This window comes from Bison bison, unplaced genomic scaffold (assembly GCF_000754665.1).
Source record: "Bison bison bison isolate TAMUID 2011002044 unplaced genomic scaffold, Bison_UMD1.0 scf7180017864328, whole genome shotgun sequence".
Lineage (NCBI taxonomy): Eukaryota > Metazoa > Chordata > Mammalia > Artiodactyla > Bovidae > Bison > Bison bison.
In genome coordinates, this window is record NW_011494900.1 from 4,041,361 (window position 1) to 4,057,772 (window position 16,412).

A 16,412-nucleotide genomic window follows, 5' to 3' on the forward strand; every position below is an offset into this window, starting at 1 on the left:
AGATTTGGCACATGTGGCTGCCTAAGCACATGGTAAAGAATGAATCAATGTTTTAAATATGCTATTCCTTAAGGAGAAACTTTTTACCAAAGCTATGTATTATTCTCAATATTCACAATGCAGACAATCTCCACAGTACACAGAAACAAATCCTAGATTAGGCACCTAAAAAATAAATAATTGGTAGCATGCAATTTTCTATGTCTTTGGGCTAACTTTTGCAACAGATTTATAGGCCAGGGGTAAACCAACAGTGTAAGGACAGGAAGTCAGCCTAGGAGTAAAAGTATGGTAAGAGATACACATTCCATCCCGGGTTGGGAAGATCCCTTAGAGAAGGAAGTGGCAACCCACTCCAGAATTCTTTCTTGCCTGGGAAATCCCATGGACAGAGGAGCCTGGCGGGCTATAGTCCATGGGGTTGCAAAGAGTCAGACATGACTCAGCACAGATGCATATACATAGGTCATCTGAAGTGTCAAGAAGATTTCATAAAAAATGCAAAGCATTATAAATAGATAATTTATAAAATGAGATTTATTTTTAATAAAGAACAGAGAAATACAGGAAAAAGTGTGAATGCACTGGCACTATAGGAGTTTTGCTACAGAATTCAGTGTAAGTTGCTCATTGAAGACTCTAATAACAAGTTACAGTACAACCTGTCAGCATGGAATGAAGAGTCAGTACTTTAGAAAGATGTGTGTGTTTGGGGGGCTGGGGCAGAGAGAGGGTGGCATGTGTGTGTTGGGCGCTGGGAGGAAAAAGAAACAGAGACAGAACACACACACACACAATTTCATGGCTCAGTGCATGGCTGACTATATTCTCTACTTATGTAAGAAATTTCCACTAACTTATTTTTAGTAATTAAAATACATTCAGTATTTTGGGGAACCTTCAATAAGAATAAAGCAGTCTATTACACATGCAGTTCTGAACATATTTCAAATTGCTGTATTTAGAGATGAGCTGACTTTAGACACCAACAGTTTTATATGCTATCACCAGAACTTGGCCTAGGAGGTCTAAGGGAGAAGAAAAATGAAGTTCTTGGGCATAAACCTTTTTCTCTTTGATGCCAAAACTGCCTTTACAGACCTAAGTCCCCAAAGGGTAGGTTTTGTTCTCATTTGTTTTTGGTATTATTTAAAACTCTTCTAGCAAATCTTCTTGCAGTGGAGGGTTATGTTCCATTATCCACTTACAAAACTGCAGGATGATTCCAGTTCGCATTGTGCAAATGACATGCTAACTGGTGACAAAAACTATAGCAGCTATCAAAATCAATCACAACCAGCTAGAAGAATGGTGCTAAAGCACTCAAGACGCAGAAGGACTTTGCTCTACTTCTTATCACAGCCTTCGTGGTGGGAGCATGCAGTGTGTGTGTGTGTGCTAAGTTGTTTCTGCCGTGTCTGACTCTCTGCAATCCTATGGACTGTAGCCTCCCAGGCTCCTCTGTCCACGGAATTCTCCAATATTGGAGTGGGTTGCCATGCCCTCCTCCAGGGCATCTTTCTGACCCAGAGATCGAACCCACGTGTCTTCTATCTCTGGCACTGGCGGGCGGGTTCTTTACCACTAGCGCCACCTGGGAAGCCCATCATGCAATAAGTGCTCCCAAACAACTGAAGAACTGTCACGACAATTGGGACTTGAGAGACGTGTGAGTTTTGATAGAAGCAGGAAGGGTCAAGTATTCTTCACTACCAGGAAGTTAAGACAAATAGTTAATTACTGTTGGAGGTCCCTGTGCTCAGCACTGAATTATGAGCAGGTTCAGCTGTGTAGATGAAGAACAGTGGTGGGGGAGAGAGTCTGCAGGTCTGAATATGCTTCAAATTGATGTAACCACGATTAAATCAGTCAAAAAGTTCTATTCCAAAACTATTTGATAGTCAAGATTTTCTAGAACTTGAGCTCCAAATTATTAAAGATTAAAAAGAAAAAAAGATTGATAGTGAAATTCATACTGTTCAGTAACTGCCAACTCTCTACAAATTACATGAAAAGAATCTACAAAACAGAAATCTGAATTTTCACAATTAGGAAACAATACAATTCAGCATCATTTTTTTAAAGCTATTTTAGTTAAAAAAAAAGTTTGTATACATATGTCTATTTACAAAAAGGTCTTTATAAACATAGGAAGAAAGTCAAAGGACTGCTTTGCTTATTAGAGGTTATCCCTAGAGAATATCCTTTCCTTATGTAATTAAAGTTAAGGGGAAAATGTTTTTAACAGCAGTCAAGTTACCAGAATTGAACTTTCCTGGTGGCTCAGATGGTAAAGAATCTGCCTGCAATGTGGGAGACCTGGGTTCAATCCCTGGGTCAGGAAGATCCCCTGAAAGAGGGCAGGGCAACCCACTTCAGTATTCTTGCCTGGAGAATCCCCATGGACAGAGGAGCCTGGCGGGCTACAGTCCATGGGGTCGCAAACAGTGGGATAAAACTGAGCGACTAAGCACACACAAGTTACACATATTTGCTAAACACAAACATGCAAGTGACCGTGCCCTAACTTATTTTTTCCATTTTTAAAAATATGTTCTCCCAGCATAGTTGTACGCTTTTTAAAAAATAAATACTTATCATTTAATGTCAGTTAATAGATATGACTTCTCTGTTTTCTGAGCCTTCACTGCTTTTCATTTGCATTTTTTATAGTTGATACCCAGGTTTAAAACTCCCAAGAATTAGTAGGTTCAAAAATCTAATTGTTTCAATAATCAGAACTAAATTAAGCCATAAGAAATAATTTTCAAATTAAATTTTTGGAATATTATTTGCCAGAGTTTGAAGGGAACAAAAAGATTATGTGAGCCAACCTCTTCTTTTCACAGATAAGAAAGCAACCCAGGAGACCAGCCTTAGGTCTTCACAAAGTGATGAAAACCCTAATCAATGTCCTACCGATGACATGCTTTATCCCACATTACATAATTTTGAAAGTTGCGTTTTCCATTATTCTAATAATTTCAAAATACTAAGGAAACTATATTGCTCTCAAGATGCTGCATAATCTACACAAACTGCCTTTGTTAAATTAATGGTAACTAGTACGGGAACTGTCAGTGTCTTTACATCATCCTCATCTGTACAGCCAAATGTTTAAGTAGGTAGTCTTCATACTTACTTGCAGTTATATTACAAAAAGTTTTTACTGAGTGCTTCTCTGGGTTAAGAATAGTGCTTCATTATCTTATCTAATCACCACCACTCACTCCATTTTCGAGATGAGAAATTTGAGGTTCGGAGAAATTAAGTGACTTTCTTGGAGTCCAGTGACAGGTGAGTGACTAAAGAGGCTCTGCCTCCTTGGGCCCAGCATCCTTGTGCTGCCCCTGAAATGTAATCGTGCAGTTTCAAAACCACATTCAGGGACCAGGGTGGCTGGAATTCATCTGCCTGAGAACATTTCCCTGTGAGCCTCTGAAACTATGGAGAGCTACTAGAAATCCAAGAGCCACAGCTCCTAGACTGCGGCCTCAGACATAGACTGTCTTGCTCCAGCTTTGATGTAACTCCTCTTTTGGGCCTCCTGACCCACTTCCTAGGGCGCTGGAGTTACCTGTCAAACTACAAAGGCTTTCTATTTTGTCCCAAGCACCACGAGCAGCATGGAGGCAGAGAGCCCTGCGTGGTTCTCGGGCTTGGTTGCTGAGCCCTGCCCCAACCCAGACAGGGCTACCTGAACTACACTCACAGTTCTCCGTATCAGCACACAACCCTCCATGGACTTCCAGGCCTCTGTGTGTTCTCCACACACCCCTGCCTCTACCCCCAGGCCATGAAGTCTCTCTCCAAGTCCCTTTCACCTGTTTAACTCCTCTGCACTCTTCAGGACTTAGTAGTCCTCCCATTTCCCGGAAAACCTTCCTGTACCCTCCCATTCCCAGCAGACTGGCCAGCCCCACCCTTGTCTCCAGGCAGTCTGTTACCTCGTTAAACTTCATGGGCTTCCCCACAGCTGGGTCCCCAGCACCTTGGCGCCTAGGTCACAGCAAGTCATTCCAAGAGTGCTCATGAAGCGTGACCCCAGCCGGGTCAGGAGTGATGACAGCACTGACAATGGGCACTCACCCTGGCGTGTTTACTACTCTGCCTTTCCGTTTTTCTAGAAAAACCACCCACAGACCAGACAAAAAGATCTGCAATGACCCTACAACTGATGTGCTTGTTTTCCTACAACCCATGAGCTCCCCGGCACCTTGCCATGGAGGCCAGGCGGCGGATAGAAACCTTGTGACGGATGCACCTAGGCCACAATCAGCCTCTGTGCTCAAGCGCTGAGCGTATCTGTTCTCTGACTTGAGGGGTCTCGGATTACTCTGGGTGACAGCAATCCCGTCGTCCCCCTGGAGCCACAGAACACTGGTGCCAGGACCTCCTGCGGACACCAAACTCTACAGATGCTCAAGTCCATATACTATAAAACCATGTAGTACAGCCAGCTCTCGGTACCTGCAAGTTCTGCAACCATGGAAATGGAGGGTCGACAGGACGTTGCCTGGCACCAAAATATTTTCCCAAGACTGTACCTCTGAAATTTTAACACAAATTAAAAGAAAAATCTGATTCGCTTTACCATAATGTATTATAATTTTAAAAGAATTTTTCTTTTTAAACATTTGTTCAGTAAGACATGACCATATATGGGATGACAGAGGAAAAACTTTTTAAAAAGATTTATGAGGAGTTTTCCTTTAAAAAAAAAAAAATTATTTACTTATTTATTTGGTTGCACCTGATCTTAGTTGCAGGATTTTTACTTGCAGCATGCAGACTCTTAGTTGCGGCATGTGGAATCTAGTTCCCTGACCAGGGATCGAACCCAGGCCCCCTACGTCGGGAGTGAGGAGTCTTGGCCGCTGGACCACCAGGCAAGTCCCTAAAAAGGCCTAAAAGTGGCAAAACTAATTCAGATACCAAGGAACTTTAAATCAAAGAGTTCAGTAGAATTCACAATACGTATCGACTTCTGGGGAAACTCTGGGAGACAGTGAGGAACAGGGAGGCCTGGCGTGTTACAGTCCACGGAGTCACAAAGAGTTGGACACAACTTAGCGACTGAACAACAACAACTAACTTCCGCAAATAGTCACATTTATATTTAATACAATAGAATACCAAAAACTGTTCATTGCAGGGGGAATAAAAACATATTAAAAATTACCTCACAGCAGAGACAAAATAAGTATTCTAGACAGAAGAAACAACATTTAGCGCACTGAGAGAAAAGAAGGGTCAGCCAGGGAAACAAAAGTGTGAACCCAGCCCTGAACGACTGGAGCAGGGTGTTCAGGAGGGGGAGCTGAGAGGGGCGCAGAGCCAATTACCACGCGCTTCTGAACTGCATTAAGGAGTCTGGACTTTATTCCTGGGATGAAGAAAAGTTTTTTTTTTTCCCCTCTGAATTCACTTATTTAAAGATAGAACACAGCCATTCAAAATCGTAGAGCACAATATCAACACAGTTTAAAGCTAGGGAATTAAGTTGAATCGTTGTATTTAATTTACATTAATAAATATCTTAAAAGAAGCAAATGTAGGTTTTAAGATTTATTAAGACGCTAATGACCCAAGTAACTAAGAGAATCTAAGCTGAGAGTGATATTGTGTGATTTTCAGGTTGAGAGATTACAGTAACATATATTTCAATTAGACAGCAGCAAACACAAAAGCATCTTCTGAACTGTACAGTATACTGTATGGAGGAGTTCATTCTATAGCATTTCATCATTCTCCTGGCCTCAGTTTGTGCATAGACGGCATGCTGGACACCAGCAATTCACATTACATAAATTATCCACCACTCACAAGGTATGAAATCTACATTATACATGTATAATACAGAAAAAATGTATATTATATACATGTATAATACGCATGAATGGAAATTATTCTTGAATGCCAGAAACAGTGCCAATTCTTTCTGACAGACTTGGGATTTCCCACCTTTGCCACTGATTAACGATCTGAACTGCCTGTGTTTCGGTTTCTTCATTTTTAAAATGAGAAGTCTGGGCTAGATTTTTGTCTACTTTAGTGTCAAGATCAGACTTCCATAGTAGAAACCTCATTCTAACTGCAGTGAGTGACTGAGGAGAACATGTCCAGGAGCCAGAGGCTGGTTAGGAAGAAGTTTTGCAAGAATTGGGAGGAGGTGACAGAGGCCTGACCCTGGGTTAGCAGCTGTGGGGGTGGATTCCAGGGCTAGCTGACAACTGACAACAATAGAACTAGAGACTGATTGGATGCTGAGGGTGAGATGACCAGCGTAAGAGCACAGCCGCTCCGGAGGTGGTGGCAGGAATTAAACCAATGGCACCCCAAAGGACCGGGAGGATGGAGATTCTGTTTGGGTGTGTGGTGGCTGCAGCACCTGGCTGAGCTACACCTCCTGGAGAAACTATCCCAGAGGCAGGGGTGTGCAGGGTTCTGTCACTGAAGCCAAGGCATTTTAGGCACCAAAATATTATAAAAATGATTCACCAAAGACACAACTAATAGTCTTCTGATGTATCTTTTTCTCTCCAGTCAATGACATTCTTTAAGGATCTTTGTACAAAACTTGAAATGTGATTATTTAAGAATTTAGCCCTTTGTGCAAGAGTAAGATCTGAAATAAAGAAATGTATTTGGGAATGTCGAAATATTTGAAAATTTAGTATGTGATAAGGGGATACATTTAATCAATAAATAATGCTGGGAAACCTAGCCAATCATTTGGAGAAAATAAAGTTAGGGCCTTAAACTTCAGATAGATCAGAGACGATTTCTTTTTTAATCTATACAAATAGTATTAGAAAAGACTGGTGGATTTTTATAATCTTATGCAGGGAATAATAATAGCTATTGCCTACACAGCGTTCATCATGCCCCACGCACTGCTTACAGTGTTTATACAAACACTTTGTTCTTGCAACAATTCTGAAGCAATATTTTCATTTTAGAGTAAGACCATTCAGAAAGAGAGGGAGAGAGAGAAAGAAAGAAATGAAATCTGAAGGACTATTTAAAGCCTCTTTATGGAATGACAGTATCGTTGAAATTCATAAATCATAACACAAAAGTAGAGGAAAACATTTCCAATAAATGTGGAGCTAATGTTCTAATACATAAAGGATACTTAAAAATCAATAAGAAAAAAATAAACAATTCTCTCTCATGTGAAAGTCACAAAAGAAGTAGAAATTGTTAATAAATACAAGTTGTACCATGACGCTAAAAAGCTAAGAAATGCAAATTAACATAAGAAACCATCTTTCATAGACTAATATCAAACACTGGCAAGAATGTGAAGCAACACGCACTCTCACATACCACGAGATGAATGGAAGCTGACACAATGTTTTACAGGGCAATTTGGCTGCATGAAAATTTTAAATATGCATAACCCTTGACTCAGCAGTTTTACTTCTGAATATTTATTTTACAAAACCAAATGCACAAATATCTGAAAATGTATATACAATGGTAGTCACTGCAGCGTGATAACTACCAAACAATAAACAATATGTCTACAAAGAGACTGGTTAATGAGACAACCAGACGATGGAATGCTATGCAGTCATGAAAATGACAGCTCTACGTTCATCGTTAATAAACAAAATGCTGTTAAGAAAAAAAAAACTGTATAGCAATCTATGTAGTACTGTTCTTTTGTTAAAAGATAAATAAATGTTTAAAACAAATTGTTCTGTTGCTTTCAAAAGGACTGTCTAACCATTTTATTAATAAGCTTAATCTAAAAATTCTGAATTCAGAAAAATCACAAGGACCTTATATAACAGTGTAGAAATGCCAGTGTGCCAGAAAAACTGAAACATATTTTCAAATTTCAAAATAAGTTTATACTGACATTAAAAGTTTTTTAGGAATATTAGTATCTACATTAATTAATAAGTCACATCTTTTTTTTAAATCTAAGGATCAATGAAAATAATCTGATTTATTACTTAAGAATTTAAGAATATCAATAAAATCCAGATAATAAATAATAGGTACAGCCAATTAATTATTTTGAAAGAGGACAAAAAGAAATGTGAAATGTCTTTCTCAAAACACTCAACATCTTAAGACATGTGAACATCAAGAATCCAAGCTTTTCGCAAGCAGCCATCTTATTAGACCAAAGTCCTCACAGTAATTAAATAACTTGGTCAACATTGCAAAGCTGGGCTTACTGCCTGACTTCTCACAGTCTAGCTAGGAGAAAGGGCAGTATATACTGGTGGTGGTGATTAACTATTAAGGCATCTTTTTTAATTGCAGGATATAAAATGACTCAGGCCAACAAACAGAGCAAAAAACTCTGCCACACAGCCAACCCACAGGACATTGGTAAGGAGCAGCATACAATTTTATGTAATTCTAAAGAACACTTCATTTATTCAGCACCAAGGCTACAGGACCACCTCTTCCAGATAATTTAGATGTTTACCACTTTGAGGATCAAACTACTTGCTACAAACTATCAGAGACAGAAAACTTCCTTAATGTGTTACAAGTTTTCTAACTTGGTTGACTGAATGGAGGGAAATGCAACAATCTTGTAAGCCACAGTCATTATCATTACAGAAAACAAAACCAATCACATAATCTTGATCACTCTCATTTTACAAATAAGGAATCTGATACCCCAAAAGTAATGCAGGAAAGTGCTGTGATTTAATAAATTCATAATCTTAGAGGTGATCCAGATGTGTGGAACCAAGCGTTCCAACACTAGGCGGCCCCCAACTGCCATGTTCCAATGTCCTCTTAGCAGGTCCCTTTCTCCCCCCTTCTTCTCACCTGTCAGGGCTCTGCCTATACTCTGCCTTTAGGGAACCTGTCTCTTGCTCTAAGTATCGGTCTTCTAACTGGCTGCTTTTAATTGCTGCACATATGTTGCTGCTGCTGCTAAGTCACTTCAGTCGTGTCCAACTCTGTGCGACCCCATAGACGGCAGCCCACCAGGCTCCCCCATCCCTGGGATTCTCCAGGCAAGAACACTGGGACACCAAATAGACAAGACTACAAGAACAATAAAAAAAAAGTCAGCAAATCCTGAGTGAATGCCCCTGGAACTCTTCTAAGTGTAAAATCAAAGAACTTCAAAGCACAGATTTTGTTACAGGCCCTTTGGCAGTTCAGAGCCTTCTTTTCTTACTTCTTAGTACTAAACCATGTTCCAGATAAGGGAGAGTTTAGTTACCACCAGTAAATTTTAAAACGTTTTCTTTAACGTGGGTTCTTGGTTCCTGAAATCTCACATAGTACTTGTCTAGCAAATCTTTTCTTTAATGCAAATGTGAACTATTTATCCCAAGTTGAATCATTATCAGTAGCAAATTCATAAATTTTGGATGAAGTAGGGTAATTGGGACAAAAATCCTAAACATGGTATCCTAAATTTAGATAACATTCCGAGAACTCAGAAAAAGGAATCATTGTATTAATGCATAACAGGTCCAGGTGTATATTTATTTATATACATATGCACATACACACACACGCACGCATGGGTGCACACACACACACACACACTTTCAACTCCCTGGTAAGAGCAGAACTAAATACACAGAGCAAACACTTCTTACAGCGTATTATCATGCAGTATAGCTCTTTCCTTTGTGCCACATTAAGCCATCCTACTTCACCTGTGGCATTTGGTGTGTCTAATACCTCAGATACCTCCTAATAAATCTATCACACACTGAATATTTGGAAACACCAATCATCTAGGGTTTTGCCATTTAACCCCATCTCAGCTAAGTCTTGATTACATCTGACCAAAGGGGAAGAACAGACAATCCACTGGTTTGATCTTGCAACATCATAACTACCTGCATCCATTTATTCAACAAATTCTTACTGAGGATCTACTCTGGGCCAGGCATTTTGCTAGGTTCTGGGTTCCTACCCAGCCAAAGGCTCTGCCCACTTATGTCCTTTCAGTCTTCAAGGGAAGGCAACCATTCACCAAATGAGACAAATACAAAATCAAAGCACTAACAGCAAGGACATGGAGCTAAAAAGGCAGTCTAGGAGATTAGGGAAGGAAGGCTTCCCAGGGAGGAGCTGACTCAGAACTGGGAAAAGTGCTCCAGGACAGAGAGCAGGCGGTGCCACAAAGGCCAGATGGCAGAGGTGGTGTGCTGAGTCGGGAAACGAAGGCAGTCCTGCTGAGAACAGGGTGTGTGTGATCAGAGATGGGCCCAGAGAGGCAGGGACTCTGTAGGACATCTTAAGAATTCCCTGATCTTTATCCAAATGGAAAGCATCTGAACGTTTTAAAATTCAATTTAATTTTACTTTTCTACAGGAAAATTGCTACACTCAGATTTACATTTTAAAATGATCACTCTGGTCACACAATATGGAGAACCAACTGGAAGGGAGGAAGCAGGAGAGAGGGAGCAAGTTAGGAGGCTACTATGTTAGTTCAAATGAGAGATCACAGAAACCTGGACTAGGAATATGGTAACAGACCAAAGCACCAGCCTCTGATATGGAACTGAAGACTAGGAGTTGTCAAGGGTAACTACTAGGTTCTGGTCCTGCCACTTCAGGAGCAGAGAACTCATGAGTATGAGTAGGGCAAAGTGTAGGGAAATCCTAAATTTGGTTTCAGATGCCTGAGTATGGATGTGTTCTGTAGAGAGGTGTGGCATCTACGAGAGGTCATGGCTAGGAAAATAAACTCTATACTCATTTATGAAAGGTCAAAAGTTGACCTAAAGGCATTAATGAGACTGGGGTGGGGGTGGAAGACAGGAAATGAGAGAAGGCCTGGACCTGAGGATGTTCTACTATTAATGCTGAAGAAGCTGAGGAGCCATTAAAGAAGGGCTGGCAGGGTTAAGAAGACAATCAGGAGGGCCTACCCATTAGCACAAATAACTAGACACTCAAACCCCAGAAACTAAATTTTCTCAATATTTGACAGTTTACACATGGCTCCAATTACTTTGTAACTACACTGAGTTATTCAACTAATTCTGTAAGGTTTACATTATATAAAATTGGTCAACATTATTAATCACTGCTTGCTAAATACCAATTACTGCTACAGAATACCAAGGAATACACCAAAACTCATAAGAAATAGTTCCTGCCTTCAAAACTTGCCTTAAACTAGATTATGATTAAAATCACATCACATTAAGTCATGAGTTAGTGTATCTTCTGATACACTTATTTAAAAATTAATTCATCCTAACACTTTGGGAAAATTAATTCATCCTAATGCTCATCTTAATGCTCTTAGATAAGACCCTGATGCTGGGAAAGATTGAAGGTGAAAAAGAAGAGAATGAGAGAGGATGAGATGGTTGGATGGCATCACCAACTCAATGGACATGAGTTTGAGCAAGTTCTGGGAGACGGTGAAGGACAGGGAAGGCTGGTGTGCTGCAGTCCATGGGGTCACAAAGAGTGGGATGCGACTGAACACTCACGTGCATCCAACATTCATGGGTGCCAGACTCTAGTCTAGGTGATGGGCAATGGCATAAAGAATAAGACAGAGTTCCTTGTCTGTTAGCAATTGATATTTAGCATTCAGAATGCTGTAAGACCAGTTTCAAGATTATTCGATGCTGTATCAGTTGAATGGTTATTTAGGCCATAAAGGAAGGCAATAATCCCAACTATTTATCAAGAGTACAATCTCTACCCCCCACCCTGATATCTACCCTCTTCTTACTCCACATACACTCATCATCATGCTTACTGTGACACTTAGTTAACACACGAACTACAGCACTGTGTAAACTCCAGGCACTTGCTTCAGTCTTTGAGAGGACGGAAGGTCTAATCAGTAATTCCCAGGTGACAGACTGCATTTTCAGAAATACACGCTTGGTGTGTCTTAAGAACTTAACAGTTCTTGGCTCTCTATAACATCTCAATCTATTTAACCAAACTAACCAGACTGGTTATTTCGAAGGATTCTATCGCTAACAGTATAGAACTCCTTTACATACCAAACATACCTAAACCAACCCACAGGCCAGAGCAAATGAAGCAAGGATATCTTCTTGATTATCTTATAGTCTAGAGCATACTTTGTATGTTTCCCAAAGTTAGTTCCCTAACTAGCAGAGTTGCTTTTACTAATAATAAAGCCTGAATTTTAAAACCAGTGTTGGCAGATCCTCAGTTTCTTGCTCCTATACCCCCTACTTAATTTTCTGTTCAAGAAAGGAAAAAAAAAAAAAAAAATCACATCTGAACTTGCAGTTCCCTTCTCATACCTTTGAAGAGTACAGGCAGAAATAGTTTGAAAGTAATCTGTATCTAAATTCCTTTTGCCACTGTTGTGGAAATAGAAAAGCTACAGTATACATCTGTCCTAAGAAAGGGAAAGAGACCAAAGGGAAAGAGCAAAAACTAGCAGACCAAAGGTACAAGCAGAAAGCAGAACAAAGCTTCCACCTTTAACCACTGTCCTGGAAGGTCAATTATTCCTCAGAAAGCTAAGGAAGTACTACTGAATTCACTGCAGAGATACCGTGTGAAATACTGTCTGTGGGTGAGAGTCACGGCACTAATCCTTATCTAGGTGCTCCTTTCTATTCCCATGACTCTCAGAACACTTAACATGGCAGTGTGACACCTCTTCATAACACAATCTGCCAGCAGAAACAGAGGCTGTGCACTGATGACATTTTTCTCTACCACCCAGAAAATCACCTCGCAGAGATTCATAAAAGTTGGATGAATGAAATCTAAAACAAGTACAAACGGATAGGATCTGACTCTACTGGAACAGTTTCCATGTGTGATGATTAAAATGAATGTGTGATATTATATTAGCTTCTTTATTTCCTTCTACTTATAAACTGCACAAACCAAGAAACCTAGGAAACACTCAACACTCATCAACCATTCTCCCTGACTAACACAGTGAAGTGACCTAAGTACAAATCATTTATTCTCCCTGCCTAACGTGATGAGGTGATCTAAGCACAGTTTACCTGTATCACATGTACGAAGCCAGGTTACAAACACCATGCTTTATGGACACGTCAGGAGACAAACGCATTGCCAATGGCACTGGGTAGAAACCTGTCATTCTCACATTGACTCTGGAAGGACAACTTCCGTCTTCAAATCATTAATCTGGTCATTAATTTGTAAAAGAAAGTGGAGACAGCAGAGAGGGATGGAAAGAAATGGACTGTGCAGTGAGACCGTCAAGGACTGGAATCCTAGCCTGTTTTCCAGTCGTGTGATCATGGGGCTTTCACATCACACGTGAGTTTCTCTTGAAAACAGAAATTACAACACACTGGAAGGCTGCAGACATGATGAAATGAGCTAATATATAACTTGCCTGACACACAGAAGGCAAGAAAAGTGACTATATAAAAGTATTTCTACTTGATCAATGAACATGTTTATTAACCACAGCAAAAATCCTCTTATTTTCTTGCAAGAATACCCAACTAGCACAGTCAGCTTTGCAGTGAGAGCATTTATAAATGAACATTTACTTCAATTCTGTTTCTGATTACTTCTTTCGCGTTTAAAAATGTTCTTAAATTATTTCTTAAAAACAACTGGGGATGATGCTTAATAGTGCATATTTCCCTCACATTAATCTTTTTTACCCATTTACATTTTAAAGTAACTCTAATTTTCAGCTTAGGATATAAAAAGAGGCCAGGACTGAAGAAAACAACCAAGTCTAAGGAATATACCTGGTATATCTGATATAGCAAGGCATTTCAAGGTTAGAAGTACAAAATTCTGCAGCTCTTAAGGAGCCTCTGGAGACTAATGCTTCTCCATGCCACATTCTCCTATTGCCTTCCTCAAAGAAAAATAACCCTCAACCCAAGAAGACTGGATACAAAATGCAAAAGTTGTGCCTTCCAACTCAGAGAACTTCTGAATGCCCCATGTTTTTCCTCAGGGGAATCCATTCCCTATTAACTGCCCCAGCCACCCCAGCATTTCTTCTGGAATGCTCCCAGCAACTGTCAAGGGCTGATCAGCAGACAGCCTAGGCAAGCTGTAGCTGGTTCTTTTGCTCTTGTTGAAAGCAAAGAACACTCCTTTCATTCCATATTTTGAAATCTTCCAAGTCAGTAAGTCAGCAACCATTTCTAAAACGTGCAACATATGCTTGAGGAACTATAGGAGATGTGAAAAAGAATATCGATGAACAGAGCTACTTCCTGTTTTTTTTTGTATCTAGCAAAATGGAGTTATTATAGCATATTGGAAATAATGTATTAAGGAATGTTGGTTAACCAGTCACTCATGCCAGAATCAGATATGAAAAGAAAACTAAAGTTGGCAAAAATTCTAGTTCTAATATTTTTCTCCCTTTCAAAACTATATTTAATAATCTTTGAAGAATGCATTCATTTTCTTACCTGATTCAAAATAAAACTTGGAGACAATTCCTAACTACAAAACTTACAAATTCATGTAAGACTAACTTCTGTAACTACTTCTGTCATTTTATAAAATCACCAATTAAAAAAAAAAAAACTTATTTTGGGGCAATAATTTTCCTACACCTCCTTTAGTAAAAACTCAGTAAATTATATTTTTAGTCCAGAAGCTTCTAAAAGGAAGTGAAAGCTGAGGGCTATATGAGGATATAAAAGCAGCCTATGAAACAGCTTCAGTTTTAAGGAAAAACTAACATTAACAAGTACAGCATATCTTGTTCTTTCATGGGGCCAGCAAATTGATAGTTAGGTGTTTTTTTTTTTTTTAAGTTACAAAAATAGGATGGAGTAATTATATCTACCAAACTCACAATAGCCTGTTCAATGGAGAGTAACACTGTAATTTCTCTTCAAAGACAGTAAATAGGACGAAAAAGCCCCTAATTCTGTAATAGAAGGAAAAAATCCCAAACCCTTGGGCGCCACTTACAGGCAAAAAAATTTCACTGATTTCAGTTACTAACCTGAAAAAGACGGGTGGACTTAAAATCTTCTATTTTTAATATCAGTATTATTTATATTATTTACACTACAAAATTGTATTTTCCACAATTTGAATTTCTATACCCAAAGATCAAAAACTGAAGAAATTATAAAATTTAAAAACTTTAGGAATTCTCTTTAAAAAAAATACGACAGGTCTTAACAGATGGGTGTCCAGATGTACAGTACTACTGAAACATAAAAATATTTCAAAATTTCGATGTTAGATGATCCTACTAAAGTATGAATGTACCTATTATCCAAAAAGTAAAGTTCAATTGCAATTTTACTGCTTACAGTCAAAGTGCTTATACCAACAGATTCAAATGAATTTCAACCCCATGAACAAGGCAATATGGAAAAAACTATTTCAAAAGTAGAGGAAATCAATATTTTACTATAAATGAAATGTTTATATTATTTGAGATGAATAAACAGCATTCTGGCCAGTGAAATTCATTTAAAAAAATGATTTTGCCCATTAGTCTATTATTTCATATACTGTGCAATTATAATCCACCCTTTCCAAAAAGGGGAGGGGGAAAAACTAGGTTATAAAATGCAAAAATTAAACATGGACTACTCACTCCCTGAATTCTATCTGCTTTCACTTTCGTCCTCTTATTTTGTGTGGAGACAGCACTAAACATCTATACATTAATTTACAGTGGTTCCTCTTCTACTATATTCATAGCTCGTTAAGATGGCTAGAATGCTGAGGCTTGCTAAATTATTTACTGCATCCCAAAACTTAGTATCATGGGAATAAGACAAAATTCACCTCTCAAATTCAGGGTTTAATATCTTTAACTGGACCTCACTTGTAGTAACAATCGCCTACAACGAATCTTTCCAGTCAAGTTCTAATGCAATCTGCAAAGGAGCAGTAGAGAAACATAACCCTTGTAAGACTAAGCTACATGTACAAGTGCACACAGAAAACCAGCACAGTCACAAGTCTCCGTTCCTCTCAACATTGCCATGGCACACTGCGGACCACATTTTTAGGGTTCCCTCCCCCGCGAAGTGGGGAAAGAGAAGGGGGCAACTTCTAAGTAGCAATCAACAAACTGCGGTTTTAAACAAATAATCAAGTTGCCCCCAAAAGTGCCAAATCACTAGATAATTAACGAAAGCCAATGATTCCTACTGTCAAATTCGTTTCACAAGGGAAACCAATACAGGGCACTTTAAAACATTCAGAATAAGGTCAGGAAACCCTACAGGGAAACGGGTGACTATCACATTTCCAGCAACTCAAAACACCCCTCAAACCTGTGCTCTGCATTCACTAGATTTTAAAACAAACAAAAACAAGGACTATGGCTGTCACATTTAAAAGAATTTCCTCACACAAAAATTTCTAGTTGCCAAAGAGCCAGGCCAGGAACGGCTGGCCTGAGTTACCTTGCACATACCGTAACGCGCAGGCAGCCTAGGGCCCCGGAGCACACCTCACTGGGTCCC

General features: G+C 39.3%; 1 protein-coding gene across 1 annotated transcript in view; it reads right to left on the reverse strand.

Moving 5' to 3' along the window:
- MAP3K1 (mitogen-activated protein kinase kinase kinase 1, E3 ubiquitin protein ligase) overlaps positions 1-16,412 on the reverse strand; it is a 76,514-nt gene that overhangs the window by 59,588 nt on the left and 514 nt on the right. The window contains exon 2 of the mRNA XM_010853496.1: positions 16,364-16,412. The gene's annotated coding sequence lies outside the window, so the exon portion shown is untranslated. The remainder of the gene's footprint in view (positions 1-16,363) is intronic.